The 27,598-nt window shown below is 35.3% G+C and overlaps 1 protein-coding gene across 1 annotated transcript in view; it reads right to left on the bottom strand.

Annotated features, from left to right (window-relative positions):
• TBC1D5 (TBC1 domain family member 5) overlaps positions 1 to 27,598 on the bottom strand; it is a 543,770-nt gene that overhangs the window by 365,085 nt on the left and 151,087 nt on the right. The window lies entirely within an intron of this gene.

The following is a 27,598-nucleotide window of genomic DNA, read 5'->3' as shown; positions in this document are numbered from 1 at the left end:
TTGACTTGAATTAATATGAAGTTATTTACAGTCTTTATTTAGCCAACAATATAATAATCATACATTTTCCATCAGAATCAGTAATTTGTTTGTTTTCCCGGAATTGCTGTTACTGAAAAAGTTCTATAATTTAGGATGCAACATATAAACAATTACAAAATCCAAAAGACTGTGGACTCCAAAATATACCTCATTAGCCAGTGGGATATGTATAAACTTAATTATTTCAACAATGTTGTTTATAAAAATCAAAATGCTGGAAACAAAAAAGTGTTCAACAACAGAGGATTGGTTGAATCAGCTAATAATATATTTTCTCTTACTTTTACAGTCTATTACCATGTATTTACCAAAAACTCAGCTTAATATATGTCTACAATACCAATCTTCTGATTGGACAGTAAACACTCATTTATTTATTTTTTTTGTTTTTTGGGGGCCACACCCGGCGTTGCTCAGGGGTTACTCCTGGCTGTCTGCTCAGAAATAGCTCCTGGCAGGCACGGGGGACCATATGGGACACCGGGATTCGAACCAACCACCTTTGTTCCTGGATCAACTGCTTGCAAGGCAAACGCTGCTGTGCTATCTCTCCGGGCCCAAACACTCATTTACTAATGAGAAAGTTTCACATCACCCGTTTCTTAAAGGTTGGGATATAAAGTCAACCATACAAAAGATCCAATTCAGTAGAAACATGCCTTTTATATAGTGATTAAAGATTGAAAAAATGACCTGGATGTAAAAGCAATAGTACAGTGGGTTATAGGGTACTTGCCTTGCACATAGTGATCTGGTTTTAAGCCCTGGTACCCCATATGGTTCTCTAAAACCAACAAGCATGATCTCTGAATGCAGAGTTAAGAGTAAGCCCTGAATATTGCCAGGTGTGGACCAAAACCAAAAAAATAAAACAAGACAAAAAATAAAAAACTAGGTTTATAATAGTATCTCAAGTTCATGATAAAGAGGCTAGCAGTCAATAAAAAAAGTCCTTAAAAGCTCATTAGTCGGAGCAGGAAAGATAGCATAGTGGTAGGGGTTTGCTTTGCATGCAGCCAATCCAGGACAGACAGTGGTTTGAATCCTGGCATCCCTGTGCCTGCCAGGAGCAATTTCTGAGCAAGAGCCAGGAGTAACCTTGAACACCACTGGTATGACCCAAAAACCAAAAAATAGTTCATTACTGGCCATTTCAATAATTTGTTCTCAAAAAATGTAACTAAGCCAGAAATTATATTTTAATAAAAAATGTAAAGAATTGCAACATGTTTGATTTTCAAAGGTACTCTGGAAAGCTTTATCAGAGACATTCCATTCATACCTAACTTAATAACAAAGTGGATACTCTCATGCTCTTACACGAGAAGAGGAAAAAAATGGAAGTGTGGGTAAGAACTTCTATCTTGGAGACTTAGCTAGAGCATATTCTGTGTATGGAAAACATAAAGCTTCATTATACTCATTTGGCCATAATGAGTTCTATAAAACAACAAATTTCTGGGGCCGGAGCAGAGATGCAAGCAGTAGGGTGTTAGCCTTGCATGTGCTAACCTAGGATGGACAGCCGTTTGATCCCCGGCATCCCATAAGCTCCTCCAAGCCAAATGCAATTTCTGAGCGCATAACCAGGAGTAATCCTGAGTGTCACTGGGTGTGGCCCAAAATCCATAAATAAAAAAATAAAATAACAAATTGTTGACAAATTAATACATACATATATGCTCTGTTTGCCCTTGAATACTCCTTAAAAGTTTTATACACATGGAATATGAGATAGACCTTCATGAAGGACTTTGACTTTCTGTGTAAAAATTTTCTACTCTAGTGCTATGGATACTTTTCTTAGTACTAAAGACAGCAATTCAGTCTCTCTCTTCTTTACAAATATGTAATGGTTTATTTTCTTTACCAATACAAGTCAACAATGAATATATTAGGTTGCATCATATGAAACTGCTGAATATTAAGTGTTTTGCCTAACAATAGAAATTTCCCACACTGAAAAAAAGATGCCATTAAAACAAAAAGGTATTCTATTGAATGAGAACAAAACACTTGAACCCCATAAATCTGACAGATATATTCTTGTTTATCTTAGATATATTTAAAAAATCACAAATTTCAACAGCAAAAATAGTTCTATAAAGACAGTGAGTTGTGGACCAAAGTGAGAGCACAGTTGGTAGAGTGTTTGTCTAGCATGTGGCCAACCCAGGTTCAATCTCTGGCATCTTACATCCCAAGCCTACCAGGAGCAATTTCTGAGCACAGAGCCAGGAATAACTCCTGAGCGCTTCTAGGTGTGACCCAAAAACAAAATATCAGGGAGTAGAATTGGAAAACCAAGAAAGATATGTATATATCCAGTGGTACAATAAAATAGAAAAAAATCTTGCATGTATCTATATTAATAAGGACACAACCAATAAATGTTGTGAAAGGGTGTGAAAATGCATCCATAATAAGGATGCAAATAGGTCAGTCCCTATGAAAAGACTATTGAGATTTCATGCACAAAATAAAACTGATAGGGAGTTGGAGAGATAGTATGCAAGCATGCTTGCTTGCATGACCCTGAGTTTGATCCATGATACCCCATATGGTCCTTTTGTCATCACCAAGAGTAATCCCTGATAAGAGAGCCAGAAGTAAGCCCTTGACATTATGTCTGAATGCATCTGCTGTGCTATCTCTCCAGTCCTTAAAATCTTTATAAATTAATTTTTAGAGAGAGATTCTAGGCCTCACCCATTGACACTCAGGGGTTACTCCTGGCTATGTGTTCAGAAATCATTCCTGGCTTGGGGCTGGAGAGACAGCATGGAGGAAGGGCGTTTGCCTTGCATGCAAAAGAACTGTGGTTCAAATCCAGGCATCCTATATGGTCCCTTGAGCCTGCCAGGAGTGATTTCTAAGTGTAGAGGGTTTTCCCCTGAGCATTGCTGGGTGACCCCAAAATAAAAACAAGAACAAACAAAATAGATATCGCTCCTGGCTTGGGGGATCGTATGGGATGCCGGGGGATTGAACCGTGGTCCAACCTGGGTCAGCCACATGCAAGGCAAACGCCCTACCACTGTGCCATCGCTCTGGCCCCTTAAATTAATTTTTTAAATTTAAGATCAGAGTGATCATATAGGAACTAAGGCAAATGCTTTGCATGCATCCCTAAGACCATAAGGTCTCCTGAGTATTTCTGGTGCAGCACTGGAAGTCACCAAAGAACTTGAGGTGTTACCATGTCCAGTATTGCACCCTTAGACCCCTGATTGACCCACTGGTGTAGTTAACTGAGAATGGTGATGGAAAAGTGGTGCTCAAAAACTTCCTAAGCACCTTAGGAGACCCCTCCAAATTAATAAATAGCAAAAATAAAACCATCAATATGCCCAGCAACTCTACACCTAGGTATTTTTTTAAAGAACACAAAAATATTAAAAAAATGGATACTCACTCATATTTATAGCAGTGATCAATAGTTACAACCTAAATATCTGAAAAATGGATAAAGATTATGTTATCTAAAAACCGTATCATAAGATATAAGCAAAATACTCCAAGTTTGCTGAAAATTAATGCTGTCACTGTTAAAATGACTGCACTAACCAAAATATTATAGAAACTCAATAAAATCCTAGCAAAATTATAATGGTATTGTCCTAGAATATATACTCCAAAAACTTGTATGTAACTATAAAACTCTCCAAATAATTTCTCAAAAAAATCCTAAGAGAAAACGTATAGGGAAAGTTTTTAATTCCTGACTTTAAGCTGTAATTTAAAACTACAGTAATCAAAATAGTGTATTATTGAAATTAAAGTAGACTCTTAGATCAAAGAAATAGTATTAAAGAAAACCCTGATATGTACGTGTCTAATTTTATGACAAAATAAATATACACAAATTTTATAATAAGTATACACTAAAAATGAAGCAGTCTCTCTTCAGCAAATCAAATAGTGCTGAGCAAACTAGTTAACCACATTGCTAGATCCAAATCTTTGAAATCCATCAAGAAAATTTTAAGTAGAACTCACCATGATACTGAATGCAGGGGTGTGATTCCACTCCATTAGCAAAGAAAACAAAAACAAAAACAAACAAATGGGATTACATCAAACTAAAAAGGTTATAGCATAAGAAATGGCAGCTAACATAAAGATAGCCTACTGAATAGAGAAAAATACTGCATACATTTGACAGAGGGTTAATAACCAACACATGAAATAGGCTTAGAAAAAAATGTTTATCATCACTAGTAATCAGGCAAATGCAATTCAAAATGACAATAGCAAAGAGTTACCACCACAAACCAATAAGAATTACCTATATTTAAAAAACTCAGAAAGACAAGTGCTGGTGGGGCTCTGGTGAACAAAAAATAAATCACTATTGTTGCTGGAACTATAAACTGGTTCAACCTCTATGTAAAGTAGTAGACTTTTTAAAAAATTAAAAATAGAAATGTCATTTGATTCATTTATTCCACTCTTTGGCATTTATCCTAAGAAAGGGAAATCCACTATGCTAAGAATGGAAATCATTAATCAGAAAGAATTGTATCCGATGCTTAATGTAACTGCCGTATCTGAAAACAACCCTAGTGTCCAATGATATGAAGGTATGAAGCAATTGTGGCATAAACAAACAGAGGAGTATTATTCAGCTATGAGCAAAGGTGAAACTTTTGTCTTTGTACAATTTGGTTAGAACTAGAGGGTGTCAAAGTAAGCAAAATAAGTCAAAGGAAGAGGGGCCTCGTTTATACATATTAAGTTAAAAAAATAATGAAAGCAAATAATGTCCAATAAAAATAAATGCTTCTATTCTGAGAACCATCCACTGTGATTACTAAATGGAAGAAGTCAGTAGTAATAGGATGGGAGAGGTAGCAGAAGAAAAAGTGGTGGAGTACTAACTGGGTAGTTGCTGTAGAATTGTATGCCAAAAACATAAATGTGACCAGTAAGTCATGTAATCTCAATAATAAAGTTAAGAAATTACACATATATACAATTCAGCTACTACAAAAGACAAAGAATTGCCTTCTGCTTCAATACAGAAAAATGGAAAATGGTTATGTCAAGCAAAACAGGTAAGCGGAAAAGACAAATAACAGATGATTTCAATAAGTAGTAAATTTTTTGAAAAGAAGGGAACAGAGACACGATTCAATGAAAATAAACCTTGACCCTACCATAGCTCTGAAGCTGAAGGCAGAGGAGGTGTCTGAATGGGCAGGACAGGGGGACCATGAGGAGAGAAAAAATTGGACCATTGGACTGTGATAGAGGAATATTAACAGTCTCGTGTCAGATGTGAAATGGTAACATTTTCTCTCCAAAACATCAAAACATTCAGTCCTGTAATTTAATTCAATCAAAAATAAATTTTTAGAAAAAGAAAACTCCCGGGGCCGGAGAGATAGCATGGAGGTAAGGCATTTGCCTTTCATGCAGGAGGTCATCAGTTCAAATCCCGGTGTCCCATATGGTCCCCCGTGCCTGCCAGGAGCAATTTCTGAGCATGGAGCCAGGAATAACCTCTGAGCAGTGCCGTGTGTGACCCAAAAGCCAAAAAAAAAAAAAAAAAAAAAAAAAAAAAAAAAAAAAAAAAAAAAAAAAAAAAAAAGAAAAAGAAAACTCCCATGATTGAAAGTCATTCAATTACTAATATCATCATCATCTCCTGTGCATGACTGCTAATTAGCTCAGGTTCTCTCTACAGCTTACAGTGAGTTCACAATAGTGACTGAGCTTGCCTCTATAACTCTGGATTCATTCCTTCCCTAAATATCATCTTACAAAGAAATATAGAAATTAGTGATCTGCCTAAGAACAAGTTTGATCATAGCATGCCTTTCTTTCCAAAATCTAAAAGCACATAAGAATACAACTTCTCAAGGTAACATTTATAAAGGATTATCTTTTTTTTTTTTTTTTTTTTTGGTTTTTGGGCCACACCCAGTGACTACTCAGGGGTTACTCCTGGCTATGTGTTCAGAAATCGCTCCAGGCTTGGGGGACCATATGGGACGCTGGGGGATCAAACCTCAGTCTGTCCTAAGCTAGCACCAGCAAGGCACACACCTTAAAGCTCCGTGACACACACCGCTCAGGCTCCTAAAGGATCTTCTTAAATTGAATCTAATTTATGAAAAAGGGGGGGAACTCATTTCAAAGTTAATAATTTACTACTTAGAAAAAAATTTCATGAACAATTGTTATAGATTATAAAACTGCTTAAGAGCAAGAAGTGACCATTATTAACTACCCTGACAACAATAATTTACAATTGAATTAACCTAACCTTTTATTTTGATAAGTGCAAAAGTAGCAACAGAAAACTACAAACAAAAGAAAGAATAAGACACTAGTAAAAATAAGCCACTTTTAACATAGAAAAAGTACAGGAAAGGAAAAAGCTAAATGTATCACAAATTTAAGGTATTTTTGTCCATTAACACAAAATAAAAATAAAAAGTAAAACAACTGCTTAATGAATGAAAAGCATGTTACGCATTGATAAATGTATATCATTAGTCAAAGAGCAGGTATTGATTCTAATTATTTGTCAGTAACAGAACTAGATAAATGAGTGTAAATCAAGAATTAATCACAATAAAAATAAAGAAACTTCCCATGAAAACTTTTTAAAGCAAGATAGTTATGAAACATGTATAATTCGAGCTGAAAACAAAGGAATAGGCACGATTTCTTCAGAACTATTTTGACACACTATAGCTTATATAAATTAACATTCCGATTTAGATGGAATTAACTTATAGGATAAAAAGCTTGTATTTAAACATATCACTATTCTTTACAGTATGTATATTAATATAAGTGTATATTTGTGTGTATATGTATAAAATAAGATATACATATATAGCTTAATAATGTGCTTTACTGCTGATAACATTAAAAGGGAAATTTATTTTACTTGCCATTTTGATGGGACAGTAGTTAGCCTCCAAAGCAGGGCTCAGGAGACCTGGTGCTATTTCCCAGGATACTAAGTCAACTGCTAAGGGTGGAGAACATGGTGTTGGTTGGACTGAATGTTCTAGGAAGAACAGAACCACTCCAGGTATGCAGGGGTCAGGGAGATACCTCCAGGACTGTACAAAACCACTGCACTAGCTGCACTTAGGGAACCCATGGCACTTGGCTCCTAGTATGCTAAGTTTTGTATTTGAGAACCAATAATTGCCATAAAAAGAGGGGAAAAATGAAAACCTAATATTTAACAACTGGTAGAATATAAATATAAAATTTTAAATATTATAGAGAGATTTCAGGTGCAGAGAAAATTGCAGCTAAAACAAGTGATATTTAATAGCATAGCGATAGTGCAGAGGTAGGGTGTTTGCCTTGCACGCAGCTGATCCAGGACGGACCTGGGTTCGATCTCCAGCGTCCCATATGGTCCCCCAAACAGGAGTGATTTTTGAGCACATAGCCAGGAGTAACCCCTGAGCATCACTGGGTGTTGCCCCAAAACAAAAAAAACAAAACAAAACAAAAATAATTTATATTTCTAAGGAATGGGCAGCATGGTTTTCTCATTAGCCAAAACAATGTCTATGCAAAACATTATAAATTCTCATGATATAAATATTTCTCTCTGGGTTATAGTATTGTATTATATGGTATATAAGTCTAATAATTCTATCTATATAGATATTACCAGATTAAACTTTTTCCACAATCCTTATTTGTTAAATTTGTTTCATAGTACCTAATAAATCAATTTCTAAAACCAATAATTCTAATAATAATAATAATAATCAATACTTCTAAAAGAAAGTCAACTTTAAAATTGAGTTTTAAGATGCCATTAAAACAATTCAAGAGGCCATTAAAAAAAAGCATCCTACAATTTGGGGAAGCAGAGTCAAATAAAACTTAGAGTCCTGAAGAGTGACAAATGTCATGATTGTTTAGAGAGGAGGAGATGGTAAGGAAACTGAGAAAAGGTCAAATGAAGTGGGGCCACTTGTGTACTGGGACTGCCACTGTTGTCAGTCCTTTCAAACACATTATTCTCAGGCTTCCTGGAATGTGGACAATTTGGTTGAGGTCTGAGGTCTGACCCAGGTAAGAGGATAGCAACAGTTTTTCCTGTAGGACTTGCTCTGGCTCCATTTTAAAAAGGTTCCAATGAATGTCAACTCATCATAATCCGTTTCTCGAAACATCAGAAGATTTAGTCACAGAGCTTAACAACTTAAATGAACTCAAAGAAAAACTTTTTTTTTAGTTCAGAGAAAAAGTGAAAATTCATGGAAAACATAAAACCAAATATATAGTAAAAGAAAAAAAATCAACATCCTAAATTAAAATGTAATTATTAGAACGTCAAATTGTTTAAACAGCACTTAAAAATAACTACTAATTTAATAGCACGTAGTAATACCAAATAAATTTCTTTTTTTTTTTTTTTTTTTTTTGGTTTTTGGGCCACACCTGGTAACGCTCAGGGGTTACTCCTGGCTATGCACTCAGAAGTTATTCCTGGCTTGGGGGACCATATGAGACACCGGGGGATCGAACCACGGTCCATCCAAGGCTAGTGCAGGCAAGGCAGGCACCTTACCTTTAGCACCACCGCCTGGCCCCAAATAAATTTCTTTTAAATTGTGTCAATAAACATATAAAAAGACAAAAATTATGTATAAAATGGGTGTACATTATGGATAAAATTGAAAAGATTTTGAGAGAGACTAAAGTAATAATTAAACATAAAAATAAAATAAACTTGAGAGAACAATGTGGCATTGGGTATCAAACATTAACCCTATGAAAGGCCATGTGCAATGTGGTACTTCGCATGCAAGGAAAACTTTATATCCTGTACTATCTCTCTGCCTTAATTGCTGTACTGACTGGTCCCTATACTGATATATTTTAATAGTCTTGAAATAAAATTACTATGAATTGACTGTCACACTGACTGGGAATAAGGCAGTGAAGGAAAAAGAGGGTTTTTTTGTTTTTTTGTTTTTGTTTTTTTGCAGGGGGAAGGGTCAAAACCAGAGGTGTTCAGGCTTACTCAAGCTCTGGCACTCAGGAATCACTCCTAGTGGGGTTTGGGGCACCATATAGTGGGGTTTGGGGCTAAGGATTAAATCTAGCTTCCAAATATCCTCCAACTCCAAAAGAGGATATTTTTTTAGTTAGAAATTGACAAACATGGGCCTGGAGAGATAGCACAGTGGTGTTTGCCTTGCAAGCAGCCGATCCAGGATCTAAGGTGGCTGGTTCGAATCCCGGTGTCCCATATGGTCCCCCATGCCTGCCAGGAGCTATTTCTAAGCAGACAGCCAGGAGTAACCCCTGAGCACTGCCGGGTGTGGCCCAAAAACAAACAAACAAACAAACAAACAAAAAAGAAATTGACAAATATATTCTGCAGTGGGTCAGATATATATTAAGCTTTGTTGACCAGTCTAACTGGTTTCTTAACTATTCAGCTCTTCTATACACAAATAAGCATGCCTATAATTGCAATAAAACTTTAATATATAAACAATAAAACTTTAATTCCAGACATTTAACTTCATACAACTGTTAACGGGTCATAAAACATCATTAGTCTTTTGACCTTTAAAGTTAGTTATTTTGATTATGGAGCTAGAGTGATAGCACAGTGGGGAGGCTGTTTGCCTTGCACCCAGCAGACCCAGGTTCAATCTCCAGCTTCCCATATGGTCCCGTGAGCCTGCAAGAAGTGTCTTCTGAGTTCAAAGCTAGAATAACCACTGTATGTGGCCTCAACACAAAAGCAAAATATTAATTTTTAATTAGTTATTGGTTTGTGGATTGTACAAAAATGAATGGCAAGCCAAACAAGGTCTATGAGCAAAATAGAAGTCAAGTCTGAGACTAAATCTATTTTTATTTTATTTTTTTTTCGCTTTTGGTCCACACCCGGTGATGCTCAGGGATTACTCCTGGCTATGTGCTCAGAAATCACTCCTGGCTTGGGGACCATATGGGACACTGGGGGATCAAACCATGGTCCATCCTAAGTTAGTGCATGCAAGGCAAACACCCTACTGCTTGTGCCACCACTCATGTCCCGTCTAAATTTATTTTTAATAACACTCTCATTTCTTAATCACAAAATAGAAACCAGACTCTTAACTTCATTTTCTTCATCTATTTCCTAAATAAATACTCCCATTATCAATGTCTTAGTTTAGACAATCAACTACTGGAATAGTAAATGCAAGCCCACTCTCATAATTTAGTTGATTGGGTAAAGTAACATGAATATAATGGAATACCTGAAGATTGCATTAAAAATTTAGAGCTTAAGAATAAAATATTTGGGGCCGGGGTGGTGGCGCTAGAGGTAAGGTGTCTGCCTTGCAAGTGCTAGCCAAGAAAAGATAGCGACCATAGTTCGACCCCCCCCCCCGCGTCCCATATGGTCCCCCCCCCAAGCCAGGGGCAATTTCTGAGTGCTTAGCCAGGAGTAACCCCTGAGCATCAAACGGGTGTGGCCTGAAAAACCAAAAAATAAAAGAATAAAATATTTAAGTCACATAACTATGTATATGTATGTGTATATATATATATCTGTGTACATATATATATATATATCTGTGTATATATATATGTATATATTAAAAAGAAAAGATAATCACTTCTTTCAGGGGGAGAGGGATGGGCTTAAGCCTGGTGGTTCTTGAAGGCTACTAGAGTCACACCTAGATGTTAATGAGGACCACCAAGGCTATATTTGCTGGAGGACCCATCTGCTAACAGAGATCAAATTCAAGGCCTGTGCATGCAAAAGATGCTCTCCAGTCCTAAGTTATCTCTCTCTCTGGACCCAACAAAGATAATCTTAATATACAGTAGGAATGTAGAGAACACATTTACTAACTACAATGCAAATTCAGTAATTATAATGCCAAAATAAACATTTTATAAAGTCAAACTAAGATACATTCAACTTTAAATTATTTCTATAATAAAAACACTATACAAGAATAATAGTAAAAATGTATTAATGGATATAAGTTTTGAGCATCAAGGGCTGCCAACATTTAAAATGATTAAGACATCATCTGCCTCCTGATGATAGGGCACAGCAGCACCTATATTCTTGCCTAATAAATTAAGTTTAAATCCAATCAGGCTCTCAAGATGCTTGCCAATTTGGAGAAAATACAGAAAAAAAATATGTTTATTGCTCTCTGAATATGAAATAGGGAAAATCCAGACAGTCTGAAGAAAACTCAGTAGGTCAAACAGGTCATATTGTTCAATAATTCACTTGTTAAAAAAAAAAAAGGAAGACATAAAAGGAGAAAATACTGATTAAGAAAAACTTAAGGGGCAAGAGAGATAGCATGAAGGTAGGGCATTGTCTTGCATGCAGAAGGACAGTGGTTTAAATCCCAGCATCCCATATGGTCCCCCAAGCCTGCCAGGAGCGATTTCTGAGCATAGAGCCAGGAGTAACTCCTGAGTGCTTCAGGTGTGACCCAAAAAGAAAACAAAACAAAACTTTGAAATGGATTTTAAGAATCGGGTAACATTCTGGTTAACAATCTTAAAATGTTAATCAATTAACATTACTAACTTGTAAGTCTTGATACATACACATGACGGATTAAACCATAAAGAAGTGTAAAAAAGGGCTGGAGCAATAGCACAGCAGACAGGACATTTGTCTTGTATCCAGCTGACCCAGGTTTGATCACCAGCATCTTATATCAGCCCCTGAGCCTGTCAGGAGCTATTTCTGAGTGCAGAGCCAGGAGTAACCCCTGAATACTGCAGGTATGGCCCCAAAACAAAACAAAACAAAACAAAACAAAACAAAACAAAACAAAACAAAACAAAAGAAGTATAAAGAAGATGTTCAGCCTGAGTCAGCTCCATAGACTCACTCTTTTTTTCTAAAGAGTGTCAAACAAGCCATGAAAAAGTATGGGTACTGTGGCTATGCAGCAAAAAGCTGGCAATCTCTAGTGAAGAGGGCAGGCAAAGCCCCCTCTCCCCCATCCTTGCAGAAGCCACACCTGCTGTATCCATCACCTATAATCACCATTTTGCCTATGGCCCTTCACTACACCACTCCAATTCTCTTTGGGGACATCAATCTGACCAAACTTCAGGTATGTCAGTATTTCGGCTACTATTACCAGGGCTTTTAAGAGTGAGTTCAGGTGCCATCATCCCTCCACATCCTTCTTCTGGGAAACCTAGCAGCTGAGAAGATGCCCCACAAAAGCAGTATCAGTCATAGTGCTTTGAATTCCTACACAACTTCATTTGTCTGATACTGTAATCCCTACAGGAATATGGGAACATCCCTGCAGGAATCACTTTAATGCCAATGTGTAGCTGAAGTCGTTTAATCTTCAGAAACAAATGAAATAACCGAATGAACAGCTAACAGGAAGAGCTTACTAAATCTTCTGCCATTGTTTAAATTACTTCATTAGAGATACAATAATTTTCACAATATTAATCTGGAAACAAACATACTATGGTGAACTATGTGGTGCAATTTCTTTAAATAAAGTAAAAAGAAGTGTAAAGAAACTATTAGTCTCAAAATCAAAAAGAGTGGTTAGTTTTGGAAAGAGGAAAAGAAAAAGGTGTGACTGACACAGACTTTATATAGTAGACTTTATCTACTTCAGTGGCTAAGAAGCTCCCCACTCTTGACATGGGTTATAATCATAAATGTGTTTGCCTTATATTAAGAAGTATTTTAATAACTGCATCCTATTTTACAATGAAAAGATTTTAAATAATTAAAGAAGAATAGAACTATTATTAATATAAAGAATGAATTAATAACTTATATGAGTAAAATTTGGGAAGGGACTGATCCACAGTTGGTAATAATCTGGGATTATTACTGGTTCTGTGCTCTGGAATAACTCAGGTGGTGGATGGAGGATCATATGTGGGTGGGAGAATTAACACTGTTGGTAGCCACATGCAAAGTCGGGGTCTTACCTCTTATTCTGTCTCTTCAGCCCTTAAAACAAACTTTAAAACAAAATATATTTTAAATATTACCTGTAACATAATGTCAACAATGGGTAAAATCTAACAAACTTTCAAAACAGTGTTATTATGTTAAAATATCCAATAAAAAAACATTTCTCAATTAATTTTATGTTATCACGATTCTAATATCAGGACAAAGACTCAGAACAATAATCTCACAATATCAAAGAAGAAATCTTTCCAGATATGCAAGAGGAATATTGTTAACAAGTTAATAATGGTGGAAAATCTTAAAGAAATGTAAGGCAGGAAAGACCATAACAACTTACCAAAATCACCATACTTTAAGGAAAAAAAGTAGCAGCCATTGATGTTTTAATAAGTAAGAAAGATACCAATTAGAACTTCCATTCCTCAACAGATTATTTATAAGAATGATTAAACACAAATACACACAAAAGCATACAGAATAACAAAACAAAAATGCTGCATGCAAGGCAAGTGCTTTAAACCCTATTCTATCTATCTGGACTCTCAAATATTTTATTAATATGCTAGGGACTATGCTAAACGTTAAACAAATCCAAAGGAGTCATAAAAAACCATATTAGCACTAGTCAAAAAAAAAAACTTAGTCCATTGTGAAAAACCTAGAGAAGAAGCATGTGACAGGTATGCCCAGCATTTAATCAAATCAAGATGCACAACATGTTTTTGTTTTGATGAGAAGACTAATTACTGGAAAGATATAATTCTCTTCAAAGTAATCTGTATGTCTAAGCATTCCTATTAGAAACTCCAAAAGGGATCAAAGAGACAGGTTTAACAGATCCTGAATATCTAGAATGCCCAGAAATACCTATAAAGTTTTTGGAGAAATAAAAACTAAAAGGAAAGCCTTTTATAAAGTTAAAAATAATAATAAATTCAAATGAAGTGCAAGATCTACGTAAATAAATATATATCAATAAAATAATGTAAACACAGAATGATAAAGATACATTTGTTGATGTACTGGATATGACACTATCAAAACCCAGGGAATGTAAAAATTAAAAATCTAAAGGAAAAATACAAATTCCCCAGTTATTCCTTTTATGATAAAAATTTTCAAAATCACCTAGAAATTTAGAATGTCACAAGAAAAAAATGGTCTATACGCATCATAATATTCTACTCTTTATTACTGTCCCATCCTAAGACATGAAACACACTTATTAATTCTTGTAATCAGCATTCATTAATCATTTATTATGAATGACTATCCTAAAAACACTGGGGGTTAAGATATAAATAAGATAAAGCCATGAAAACTTAGGAGCTAACAGAAAACACAGACAGGTAAACAACAATAATTAAATCTGATGGACACACAGTATGTCACACTATGGATTAAAACATTTTATAAAAGGTATTTTCACTAAATCTGGAAGATTAGGTAGAATTTCTAGATATGGTCATTGGATTCAAAAAAGAACAGAAAGGCAAAGTAGTGATCTATGTGAGAAGTCTGTGCTTTTAATGAATCCAGAGATTACACCCATTCTAGTTACTCTGCTTCTATAACTCAGGCATGAACTACTGCTACCAATGAGAATCAGCTCCTCTCTTAAGCTCTCTGAATGAATATTTAGCTTTCTAAGTGTTTTAGACAAATAATGTAGACATCAAAAGGTTATGCTGTGTTTGAAATATATTTTATAATAATAAGCTACTGTTGAAAAAAAAATAATGAAGTGAGTTTTAAAAAAACTTCAACTAGATTCAAATCAGTATTAAATGGTTTAATCCTATCTCCCTCTTTTAATGAGGGGTGCCTTCTAAGTGCTTAGGAAGTCCTGGGACCCATTCTGAAATTATCAGTTAAACCAGGAGAGGTTCAATGCAGGAACTAAGAATGCTGTGCAACTCAGGCCAGGTGGTACAGGGTATTTCCCAGAGCACCCTGATGCTGCATTGGTGCCTTATGGGGATTCAGAGATGTGTCTAGAGATATTTGGGGGACCACGTGGTATTAGGCACTGAACAAAGATCAGCAACATACAAGACATATGCCATATGCCATAAACTCTGTACTATGTCTCTGAAAAGATCTCCTTTTGAAGAACTATCCAACAGTCACTTTGAGGGACTTATTCAAATAATAAAATAATTATTAATTTCCCACATACTCTACTTAAATATTAAAAAAATTAAAAACCAGAAAGTTATTTGACATTGTGAGTTTCTTTGGAAAAGTCAATATACCTATTTGGAGGGTAGGGAAGAAATTGGGCTACACCCAAGGAATGCTTACTCTGGCTCTGCACTCAGAGAATCATATGAAATGTCAGGGATTGACTCAGGGTCAACGCCTTAAACCCTGAACTAGCTTTCTGATCCTCCTCAAATAAAAATTTCTGATTTGGTTGGCTCTTAAAATAAAAGTATTCCCAAGGAATAAAATAGTGGACTAGAACTCAGAGAAAACATCCAACAAAACACTATTGATAGAAAATCATTTCTATTTTCATTTGCTTTTTCTGTTAAATCACAACTAATCTTTCATTTTTATATTCCCAGATACATCAAAGTAATATAGCACACGTATGGCATATTTCACATGCACTTAAAAACCACAAGATGCAATAATGCCTTATTTTAATAAAAATATAAGCCATTTCATTCAATTTCATGTTACTTATATGCTTCATTTTAGCTTTTGTATGACAATCAGTGAAAATGACATCTCACAGATGATTCACTATATTGTGTTCCTTCCCTTTCTTCTATCACTGTTCTTGTGGCAGTGGCCAAGAGTCACAGGCACTCTTGGTTGTGGTACTTCCTGGAACTGCATGTCAGGTTGTGGTGCTCAGGTTGTTGTGTTTGCTAGGGATCAAGTTCGTTGGAGGGCACACTTCTGGCCACGGTCTTCTCGTAATTTCTTACTTGTGGTGCTCACCAGGAGCGGTACCTTTTAATGGCAATATATGGAAGATAGTTTGGGTGGTGCAAAGTCTCAGGTAGCTTCTCAATCAGGCCAAAAACAGTGATTCAGTTAAGATCACATGAGGCACATATGGATAGTTCTAGGAATTAAACCCATAGCCTCACACAGGCTTTATTTAGTAAATGAGCTGGCTCCCAGCTTCACATTTAATTTTTTTCCCCCAAATACATACAGCCTCATCTTTATAGAAAGGACCAAAATGTTAAAGGTTCAAACTTTTAAATTTTAAAAATACTTTTTATCACCTTTAATATCAGATACAGAATTATCCCCTTATTAAAACATATAGCCCAATCTATGAGATTAATTTTGAAGCACTCAAATTTCTAGAAAGAATTCATAAAACTAATATCCTAGTAGAGTAACAGTTTCTCTTTAAACTGTGGATATGTATTATTTAGTTTGTGGCTGAAAAAAATTTACAATTTAGCTAGTGTTCAAGATCTGGATTAAGTAACAACTTTAGAAAACTTAAAATTCTTGGAGTTGAAGAGAGAGTACAGAGGACAAATACTAGCCCTGCATGCAGCCAACCTAGGTTCAATCTGCAGAATCCCATTATGGTCCCTTGAGCAGCACCAGGAGTGATTTCTGAGTACAAAGACAGGAGTAAACCCATAGACATCATGGATGTAGCACATAAACAAAAACTTAAGTTCTTACTATAGTCAGATGTACAAGATTTCTTCAATATCATATGATCTGTTATTCCATGTGGAATCATACACATATTAAAATACATACCACATGTTATAAAATCAAAACAATATTTAGATATATACTCATATATAAATTCACATGACTAAGTTAAATTAAAATATAAGAATAAGGGGCCGGAGTGGTGGCACAAAGCAGTAGCGTCTGCCTTGCATGTGGCTGACCCAGGACGGACTTCTGTTCTATCCCCGGCACCCCATATGGTCCCCCAAGCCAGGAGCGATTTCTGAGTGTACAGCCTGAGTGTCACCGGGTGTGGCCCAAAAACTAAAAACTAAAAATAAATAAATAAATAAATAAAAATTAAAATATAAGAATAAGACTAACTCAAAACAAATATTCTCATTGTAAGTGAAGATGACATAGGTTAAAAGACCAGTTCTGAGATTATGATACATATCAGGCAGTCTGTATTTTAATTTTTAAACAAGGATCTTAGTTAAAAAAAAAAACAACAAAAAACAAAAAAAACAAATATCCTTTAAATTTATGGTATGAGGACAAGAACAAATTTTAAGTATCCATGTAAATTTAAAATTAATATTTTAAAGAATGTTTTTCCTCCAATCGCTATTTTTAATTTCCCTATATGTGCGTGTGTGTCTATGTGTGTTATGTGCAGAGTTTCTAACAAAACCAGTAAAAAAAAATTACATAAATAAACTCAGATCTGTCTTATGAGTTTGGCACTCAACTTTTGAATTAAAATTTACAGCAAGGACCTGAGCAATAGCACAGTAGGCAAGGCATTTTGCCTTGCACATGGCTGACCAAGGTTCATTCCTGGTCATCCAATATGGGCCCCAAGCCTACCTGAAGTGATTTCTAAGTGCAGAGCCAGGAATAAGCCTTGAGTGTTTGCTGGATGTGGCCCCAAAACAAGTAGACAAAAAAAATAGTGCAGATCAATTTTACTAGAATTCAGATTTCATTCCTAGGTTCTTTGATCAACAAAGAACCTTTTCTTTCTGTCAAAGTCAATGAACAAATAAGTGATAGCTTTGAAATAAGGAACTATTACCGTTACTTTTATACATTAAATCATTAGTATATATAAAATATCTCCAGCCTACATTTTAACCAATAAATAAGAGTCTGTGCTCCTCTCCTCTATCCTACCAAACTGCATTAAACTTCATGAAAACTTAACAATGTGATTTAGAAAATAAGGGATTCTAAAGTAACCTATTTTGTTTCTAAACAGATAACACATCTCTGATTTTTTTTTTTTGTCTTCAGTATTTCTACAAAAGAATAATTATCCAAATGAGTGAAATGTTGCCCAGATCTTTGGAAGAATAACCTGACTAAAGCAGACCACTCACTAATAAAGTGCAACTTAATAAATCATGTGGAATCTTATTTTGTTCAAACCCTTACTAACTCCTAGCACCATCTGTTACCATCAAAACTATATGACAAGATATGATATATAATTAATAGGTAAACAACAATCTAATTAAAATGGACAAATACTCCATGTTCCTGCCATTTGGGAGCTCTAATTACAGACTAAATTTTAAGCTTGAATTAAATATTTAAGCTGGAAAATTAACTTTCCTTCTCGAGCCTTGAATACATTAATACAGATATGTGAAGCGACTTCCTGATGGGAACTTAAACATGTAATTTAGTTTCATCAAAGCAGTTACTAATTGTTAAGCAGCAGTACCTTACCATATGTACACAATAGCTATTTAGAGCTAAAAAGGTGGTTCTAAAGCACCCCTCTGCAACCCTCTCCTGACATAAATATAAAATGTATATACAGCACAGCAGTAAATACTACACATAGAAAATAAATGTCTTAAAGTCCTCAGCTTTCAGTGATTTCTGAAGACAACTAGGAATCAGTCTGCATAAACAAAGACCACATACAAGTGTGAAGGGTCAAAAAGCATTCGAGAATAAAAAGCTACCAGGTACAAAAGTCTAAGGTTGCTTAAAATTAATAAAAAAAAAAAACAACAACCATGGCCTACTGCATCAATATAAAACACAGGCAATATACCAGTTCTTCTCATCTGTCTTCATCATAGGATATATAGAACACATAGTCAAAGCATTGTAGAAAACACTTAGATGAAAACATAAAGGTGAATCATTTTCCACATAGTTTTCAGTCGGTTTTCGATGTGGGAAGAATAAAACTTTTTCAAATAACCCCAACAATCACTTGTGCAAGAAAATAAGTTCTTTATACACACAACCATATTAGTTTTTATTGCTATTTTGTAATTTAAAAAGAAAGTGATTGTAAAGATAAGCATATCTTTTACAAAAAGTTTAGTTGAATGCTTTGTAAATAAAAACAATAGTCAAATATATTAAGAAATTTGAATATGAATATTATCATATCCACTCCGTTAATACAGTTTTTGTTCATATACTAAGTATCTGTAAAGCTTTTAGTAATGTAACTGTTAAGCTATACTATGATGTTATGTCAATGCTTATAAAGAAAAAAGTAGTATATTCTGCTGCTTAGTATTCTAGCCAATGGCAGATATTTAGTGCTTGTAATTAAGTATGTGATATTTGTATTTATCAATATATCAAATAAAAATATGCTCTAGACGTTCTGCATAAAGTTTAAACTATTTAAGTCTTTTAATATGAAATATATTTATAATTCACAAATTCATTTACCATGCTCTAGGTGTTTGCTCATCAACAAGACTAATGCTTTTCCCCCTACATTTTCTTCTATCGGTTTTAAAAATGATCAAGTTTTTACTTGTAGTTAAATTTTATTTCTTATTTTGATTGTTGTTTTGTTTTGGGTCACACCCAGTGGTGATCAGGGCTTATTCCTAGCTCTGTGCTTAGGCCACTCTTGGCTGTCTCTGGGAATCAGGTGAGGTGACAGGAATCAAAACCAGGTCAGTGTGGGCAAGGCAAGCACCTTACCAACTGCACTAGCTCCCTAGCTATTCCAATACTAGCTTAAATATATATATATATATATATATTTAATATATTAAATATACATTCAAATTTATAACCCTGTAAACCAACTAGTATTTCACATTACTAGAATCTGAATAATCTCTAAGTGAAAACTAAACTTTTTAATATCAAATATATCAGAGATCTAATCTACAAATACATTAAGAAAATGTACTTTTTAGATTCTCTGACTCACATGATATGCCAATAAGACATCCAGACTGAAGTGGATTCAAAAATACTTTACAATTACCAAAAGAGTTACAAAGACTTGTAGTCATGAAGTGGTAAAAAATCCACAAAAAGTCAAGAATATCCTTCAAACAACCACTTAAACTAAATATTTACTGTCATGATGTTCTAGAACACACAATGGTTAGCAAATAAAGGGATAAACAGTGACTGTTATTACTGAGATAAAAACTGTCCTAAAAGATTTTACAGATATACAAAAGCTGGCTGATTCTCATTTAAGTAGCATAGTGCTTTTCTGATATTAAATCAGTCAACTGGAAGATAACAGAAGTTCCTCCATAATGCAGGCTAGAAAAGTCTATTCAATTTTATTTAAAATCTGTATGCTGTAAAAGTACATGCCATGGAATTTACTAGGATGACAACTATATAGATATGAAATTCATGACATATTGATTCAACATATTGAACTGGTTTTTAAAACCAATTTATATAAATGATTATAATAGTCTATATTATGTTTAGCCCTTGAGGCATATGGTAGTAAATTTGAATTTAATTTTAAATAAATTTACATAAATATAAAAAGTTCAGTAATTTTTATCCGCCCTGCATATGAAACAGAACAAATAAAAAAACAAGAAGATTGTACTTTATAAAGGCACTTCATGCTCATGCTAAAACAAATCAGAAATCCAAGTTTGTTTCTTAAAAAGAAATCAAACTGAGTCTTAGAAGGAAAAGAATGTTACTGATGGTGAATGTTACAAGTGAATATGAAGCAGCAAATATATTTTATCTATTCAAGAAGTAAATATAATTTTAAATATTTAGTTATAAGTATAAATTCACGTTTACTAAATAGTCTATGAATAATGAATGTGGTGGAGGCGAAAGTAAAGGTTAGTGATAGAGGACATACTGTCTACATGTGAGATTGTAGGCTTGATCTCAGCACTGAATCAAAGAAATCTAATTCACAAAACCACACATACATAAATTCTGCAGAAACTACTAATTAGGAGAACGCTGCAGTAACTTCAGAAGAACCTAGGTAGATTAAGTTTTTTTGGTAGTTACCGGGAAGTAGGTGAATTCATCCTTTTTAAGAGCAAGGTTCTAACTTTCCGTCAATCAAAAGGGGCTAAAATGTAGAGAATGCACTTAAAGAAAAAAAAAACTGTCTGAAAATGGGATAAATGTCACTTTGTGAAATTAAGCACACTGAAATTAAATACTCATAAATTAACCTCAAATACCACTACTAGTTCTTTCAAATAGTTAGCTGACCCATGTACAAGACAATTCTGACTATATTAAACAAGATTAGATATGACATTTATATTTGGTATTTACAATTTCAATGCTTATCATAAGTACTTACAAATTCTAATCATCTGTCAGTTATTTTACAGATCTTTTTTTCTAATTTAAAACCATCAATCTAGACTCTATTGCCTTGTTAGAAACAAGAAAACTTTGGTTATAGGATTAAGTATATTGCCTACATCTTACTCATCTCTCTAAGGCCAAACATTATGTTCCCAAATTTTATTAAAAATCAATTATTATATTAGGTTTGCAAATTTATTTTATTCTCAAAAATTAAAAAATCTCCAGTATGTTGGTAAACACTTATAAGACCACCAATAACCTGTAACTCGCACTTGAATCATTATGCTTATTTTATCACATACGCAGGTTATATTACTTCAGGTGCTATTACATTTCTTAGTCAATATTTTATTTCAAGTAATATCAAATGCATAGAAAAGGCTAAATAACTTGATAGTCAATATTTAAACTTTCCATTACAATTCAGTATTCTTGCTTTAATATAATATTTATACATAATACTATTTATTATAACATTTTAGTTACCTAAATTATTAGTCATAACTTCAGAGTCCCTCCACAAAAGGAGCACCACTAAAATTATTTATATGCATTTTTAATTTTTTAATTTTTAATTTTATTTATTTATTTATTATACTTTGGTTTTTGGGCCATACCTGGCAGCACAAAGGGGTTACTCCTAGCTCTGTGCCCAGAAATCACTCCTGGCAGCCTTGGGGAACCATATAGGATGCAGGAGATTGAACTAACAAGGGCCAGCTGCATGCAAGGCAAATGTGCTACTGCTGTACAGACCCATATGCATTTTTTAATTTTTTTGGTTTTTTGTTTTGTTTTTGTTTGAGGGCCACACCCTGCAGTGCTGTGGTGCTCAGGAGATATTCCTGGCTTTGCATTCAAGATTTACTCCTAATGGACTCAGGGGACCATATGGAATGCTGGGAAACAAAACGAACCCAAATTAGGCCACATGCAAGAAGCCAAGGCAAGACACCTACCCACTGTACTCTCTCCAGCTAGCCATTAAATGTTGTTGTTGTTATTATTATTGTTGTTATTATTATTATTATTATTATTATGTTCTGTTTGAGAAATATTTTATTGTAATTTAAGTTTGGATTTTTCTTTTTTCCCCCTTTAGTTCTGAGCCACACCTGGTGGCATTCAGATATTACTCTTGGCTCTCGCTCAGAAATCACTCCTGCCATAACAGTCCTAGATGATATAAGCTACAATTTCAACCAAAGACTTAGCTAACATATTGCCCTCTTTTAAGCTGTATATCTCAGTTCTCCTGAAAACCTATCATCACTGATTCCATGTCAAGGGAACCTCTCTTCTCCAGAGGAAATAATAAGCTCAAACATATCCTTTCACCTTTCCTTACACTAAATATCCACCTACACTGTGGCAACCAAGGAATCATAACACTTGAGAGAAACATACTCACCTATCCTTAACAATTTCCAGCTGTTATAGCCTCAGCATCCCTAACTTAGTATCCCTGATCAAGGATATACAGCCCCAGTGAAAGACAAGGATTCTAAACCCCAATTCTATCCAACATGGCATATTTCATGGGCAAGATCTGCTCACCCATACAATGTTCCTGGCTGAAACTTTCTAGAAGCTACAGAGCTATTTGAAAGACATCCTACTTTACCTACTTCCTGCATTAATAGCCTAGAGATTATTTGACAAAGTCAAATAGACATGCACTGACTGAATCTCACCTTCATTCAACCCTGTGATGATTAATATTATATATTAACTGCACTAAGAGATGAAAAGAGGTTGTGAGTGACAGTAGTGTCTGTGAGGGTGTCTCCATGAGAGTAGAAGGATCAGATGGAGTAAAGATGTGCTCTCCAATAGGAGTGGGCAACATCCATCTCATGAAACCTGAAGAAAAGAGAAAGAAAAAAGTTGGGCAAATTCACTCTCACCACTAGAGCTGTGACATTCAGATTCAGACCAGGATTAAGTCAATGGTTTTCAACTGCAGGTCTGCAGAGCAGTGTTAGTAGGCATGAGCTGAAAGGTTTAGGGGGTTAGAGCAATAATATAGTAAGTAGGGCCTGTCCTTGTACATAGTCAACCTGGGTTGGATGCCATGATCTGTATAGCCCCCAAGCAAGGCTAGGAATGGCCCCTGAGTGCAGAGTGATATGGCCCAAAAACAAATAAAGACGTTCCAATTCCTGATTTAACTGTCTTATATCCCTTCCGTGTCACTCCAAATCTCAGGCTGTAAGAACCAGAATGATTTACACCGAAGACTTTGCAGATGTGACTCTTTAACTCCTATAAAACCACATGAGCCAATTTCTAGATAGTAAATTAGTTTGTCTATAAATGAACATTTGTGATAAATTTATAAACATGCCATTCATTCACACACATATACCCTATCAGTTCCATTTCATTAGCAAGTATTATACAACTTATAATACTAGATGCTAAGTCCTTATTAATTAATTCCTAGGGCATTCCTGGGAATCAGCTTGAAGAATCATATTTGAGCCATAGAAAGACCACTGGTGAAGTGGAGTGTTCATTTTATGGCTAAAACCCAATTACAAATATGTTTGTAGCCATGGTGCTTAATTAATTATTTAAAAAGAAAAAAGAAAGACCAGTCCCCTACCATATTCCTTCTATGACTTCACCCCCTCTATTCCAGGTCACTATATGTTATTTGAAGTCTGCTGGGTCACTCCTTCCAAATTAAGCATGGAGAAGCATCAGCTGTCATCCATTCAGGAAGGAACCACTGTCTTTGTTCAGAGATGTCCACAATGATCATTCAAAGCAGTTTAGTAATTTCTCCCACACTACCCCAGTTTCCAGAGAGTCCTACACGTCCCTCTACACAAATTACTACTCTATCAGGTAAGCACTGCTGACACAGTGGTGCCCCAAATCTTTCTCACACTACAAGCATAGTGCAGTTTGCAGAAGGCCAATTATACAGGGATTCTGGCAAGGTGGTGAAAAATACAAGGGAAGTGCTGGGTCCAGGTACCTTACACTGCCTCTCTATTCTCTAGTCTTCCTGTGTTTTTTTTAGCCTACCTATATTTTATTGTTTTTGCTTAGGCTATATTAGACAGTTTGCCTGACTCATTGCTCAGGAGTCATTTTTCATCATAATCAGAGGATTATTCTAGCCAAAGAGAGAAACAGGGATTCCTCAGGGACAGGAAGAATGGTACAGTGGAGAGGGTGCTTGCCTAGCACGAAGCTGACCTGACTTGGTTCAATCCCTAGCACAATGTATGTCATCAGGAGTTATCCCTGAGTGCACAGTCAAAAGCAAGAGCTGAGGTTTTATTTGGGAGGGGTGGGTAGAGGAGGACTGGAGGGTGGGAGGGAGGGAGGAAGGAAGGAAGGAAGAAAGAAAGGAAGGGAGGAAGGGAGGGAGAGAGAGAAAGGAAGGGAGGAAGGGAGGGAGAGAGAGAAAGGAAGGGAGGAAGGGAGGGAGGGGGGAAGGAAGGAAGGAAGGAAGGAGGGAGGGAGGGAGGGAGGGAGGGAGGGAGGAAGGAAGGAAGGAAGGAAGGAAGGAAGGAAGGAAGGAAGGAAGGAAGGAAGGAAGGAAGGAAGGAAGGAAGGAAGGAAGGAAGGGAGGAAGGGAGGGAGGAAGGGAGGGAGGGAGGGAGGGAGGGAGGAAGGGAGGAAGGAAGGAAGGAAGGAAGGAAGGAAGGAAGGAAGGAAGGAAGGAAGGAAGGAAGGAAGGAAGGAAGGAAGGAAGGAAGGAAGGAAGGAAGGAAGGAAGGAAGGAATTGACTTTCCTGATGCCAACAATGCACTCCAGCCCTCTGAACTATCTCCCTGTGAAACCACCTACCTTCCTTTATTCAGAGGGGTTTGACCCAAAACTGAAGGGGTCTTGACAAGAAAACAAGAGTCCCTAGTTTCATTGAAAACATAATTCACTTACAACTGAGGTTGTAATCATGAGCTCTACCTTTGCATTAATTTTCTAGAGAAAAGGTTACTTTTGTTAATTATACATTGGACAAGTGGTAAGCCAAGCCCACTGAAAACCATATCCCAGATGCAGCTGAATCCCCGCCAGAAACACAAGTGAGGCTCATATCAGAAACTTGCGACTCAGGAAAAACATAAGCCTTGAACATTATAAGAAAAAGCAGGACCTTAATACAAAATATCCTTATTCCACATTTGTCAAGCTTATTACACTCCATTAAAAACTTTACATGGGCATTTCTAAATTATATAGATACTTAATGCAGCTTTCTTACTCAGTAATAAATGCTTCCCTTTGGGGGGGGGAGGAGAATTACACAAAGTAACATGTTTATCTATCATGAGGCCAACAGTATCTCACTCCTATTCCACAGCATTTGAGGCAGAGGCAAAGGAGGGCATTATCAATGGCTCAGGCAGACAGGGCTGTGGCAATTAAGGTGTACAGGGCAGCAAGCAATGGCTGAGCAATTCCTGCAAAAGAATCAGCAAGAAACGTCTCCCCATAGGAGGACAATGTGCACTTTTGTGTCCAAATATAAAGTATTTTTTCTTGTCTTCTCTATATTCAATTCAAAAATCCACAAAAATAATAGGTAGAATTGAGTAGTGCTTATATAAATGAGACAAAGAATGAACTAGAATACCATACAAATTTTCTGAAAATGAAATTCAGAGTATCAACATTAGCAGTAGTTTAATTTTATAGACAACGGGAGAGTTAGGAGGAAGAGAGGGAAAAGGAGTAGGAAAGAGAGAAACTAAGTCCCTGACTTTATAAACATGATAAATAATAATAATAAAAAAAACTGGTAATAGTTTTCCCATTATAAAACACTATACAAAACAAATTTCCATCAAAACTCCATTACTAGCAAGTTTCAAAGTGTTTGATCATTACAAGTAAAACTCTTTACTTCATTTACTTTGATTCTTTTTGGCTTTAATTAAATTGCCTAGATTTTTCGATTTAAACACTTTATCCTACTAGAAATTTGTTATATTATGGTGAAAATAAAGAAAAGACATAAATGTATGTGCTTCAAACTGTTTGATTTTAAAACCTGATCTTTATAAATACATCTCAATCTGAAGTTGGGGTGGGGATAAGCAGTGAGAAGCTTTAATCACACAAAGAAAATAAAAATGGATAAGGATTGAGGCAGTCTAGTGTGCATTTTTGGAAATTTTAAACACAAGATAATTTTAATCTAGAAAGATGGACTCAATTTCAGTTATAATATATTCTTAAAAACAGCACACTACACCTCAGAGAATCTTTATGGCGTATTTTTTTTTTGCAACAAACAACAAAAGAAAAAAATTCCCTCCCCTTATGTTGCATTTATTCAATTTGTGGACTCCTGCTGCAGGTGGTCCTTGAGACAATATCATAAAAGATTTTTAAAACAACATGGATAGGGGCCGGAGAGATAGCATGGAGGTAAGGCGTTTGCCTTTCATGCAGGAGGTCATCGGTTCGAATCCCGGCATCCCATATGGTCCCCTGTGCCTTCCAGGAGCAATTTCTGAGCCTGGAGCCAGGAATAACCCCTGAGCACTGCCGGGTGTGACCCAAAAACCACAAAAAAAAAAAAAAAAAAAAAAAAAAAAAACAACATGGATAAATATGACCATATATTTAAAATTCAGGCATTTTCAAAATTCTATATCTATTCAAGTGCCCAATTATCTATATTATATACACAGGCTGCAATACAGCTATTATGATGGATTTTTTAAACAAAAATACTAGCACATATATTCATAAAACGAATATTCTCTCCCTTCAAATCATCCATTTTTGTTTAGCTATACATCAACTCCACTGGGGAGAAAAAAACAGTTAAAGGCATCCCTAAAATACTTTGATTAATGGATTATGTATACATCTTCCCAAGGGGAATGCTTCAAAGAGAACAACACACATTTGAATAAATAGGCCCTGATATATTTGTTAAAATAACTCACCCCACTAATTTATAGTCACAAGGGGACACACACACACAAAAAAAAATAACCTGAAAGTTGCAAACTTCGCTGAACAAAAGAATTTTTGTTTGAAATTTATACATTCAAAATTCCTTGTCACCTAACAATAAGAAAATGGCAAGTGTTAAAGGAAGGTAAGCATTATGAAGTCAAATAGACTGAAGGTCATCAAATATAAAACCATTTGAGGAACAAATTCTACAAATCTATAGTGAATATTTTATTTTATAATCGGCAGTAACAATTTCACTGAAGAAAATCTCTGTAAAAAAATAATCTCTGCAGCCTGCCCTTATGAATTTCTTATGCTTTACAAAAATTTGTTCATCCTTTACTTCCAGCTACAGTAATTAAAGGAGTTGCCTAAAAAGCAACTCAACAAAAAATGGCAACTCATGAAATGATACTTCCCAAAGCAGA

The sequence above is a fragment of the Suncus etruscus genome, chromosome 20 (genome assembly GCF_024139225.1).
Source record: "Suncus etruscus isolate mSunEtr1 chromosome 20, mSunEtr1.pri.cur, whole genome shotgun sequence".
Lineage (NCBI taxonomy): Eukaryota > Metazoa > Chordata > Mammalia > Eulipotyphla > Soricidae > Suncus > Suncus etruscus.
The sequence above is the reverse complement of the archived record's forward strand: the minus strand, read 5'-3'. Positions and strand labels throughout refer to the sequence as shown.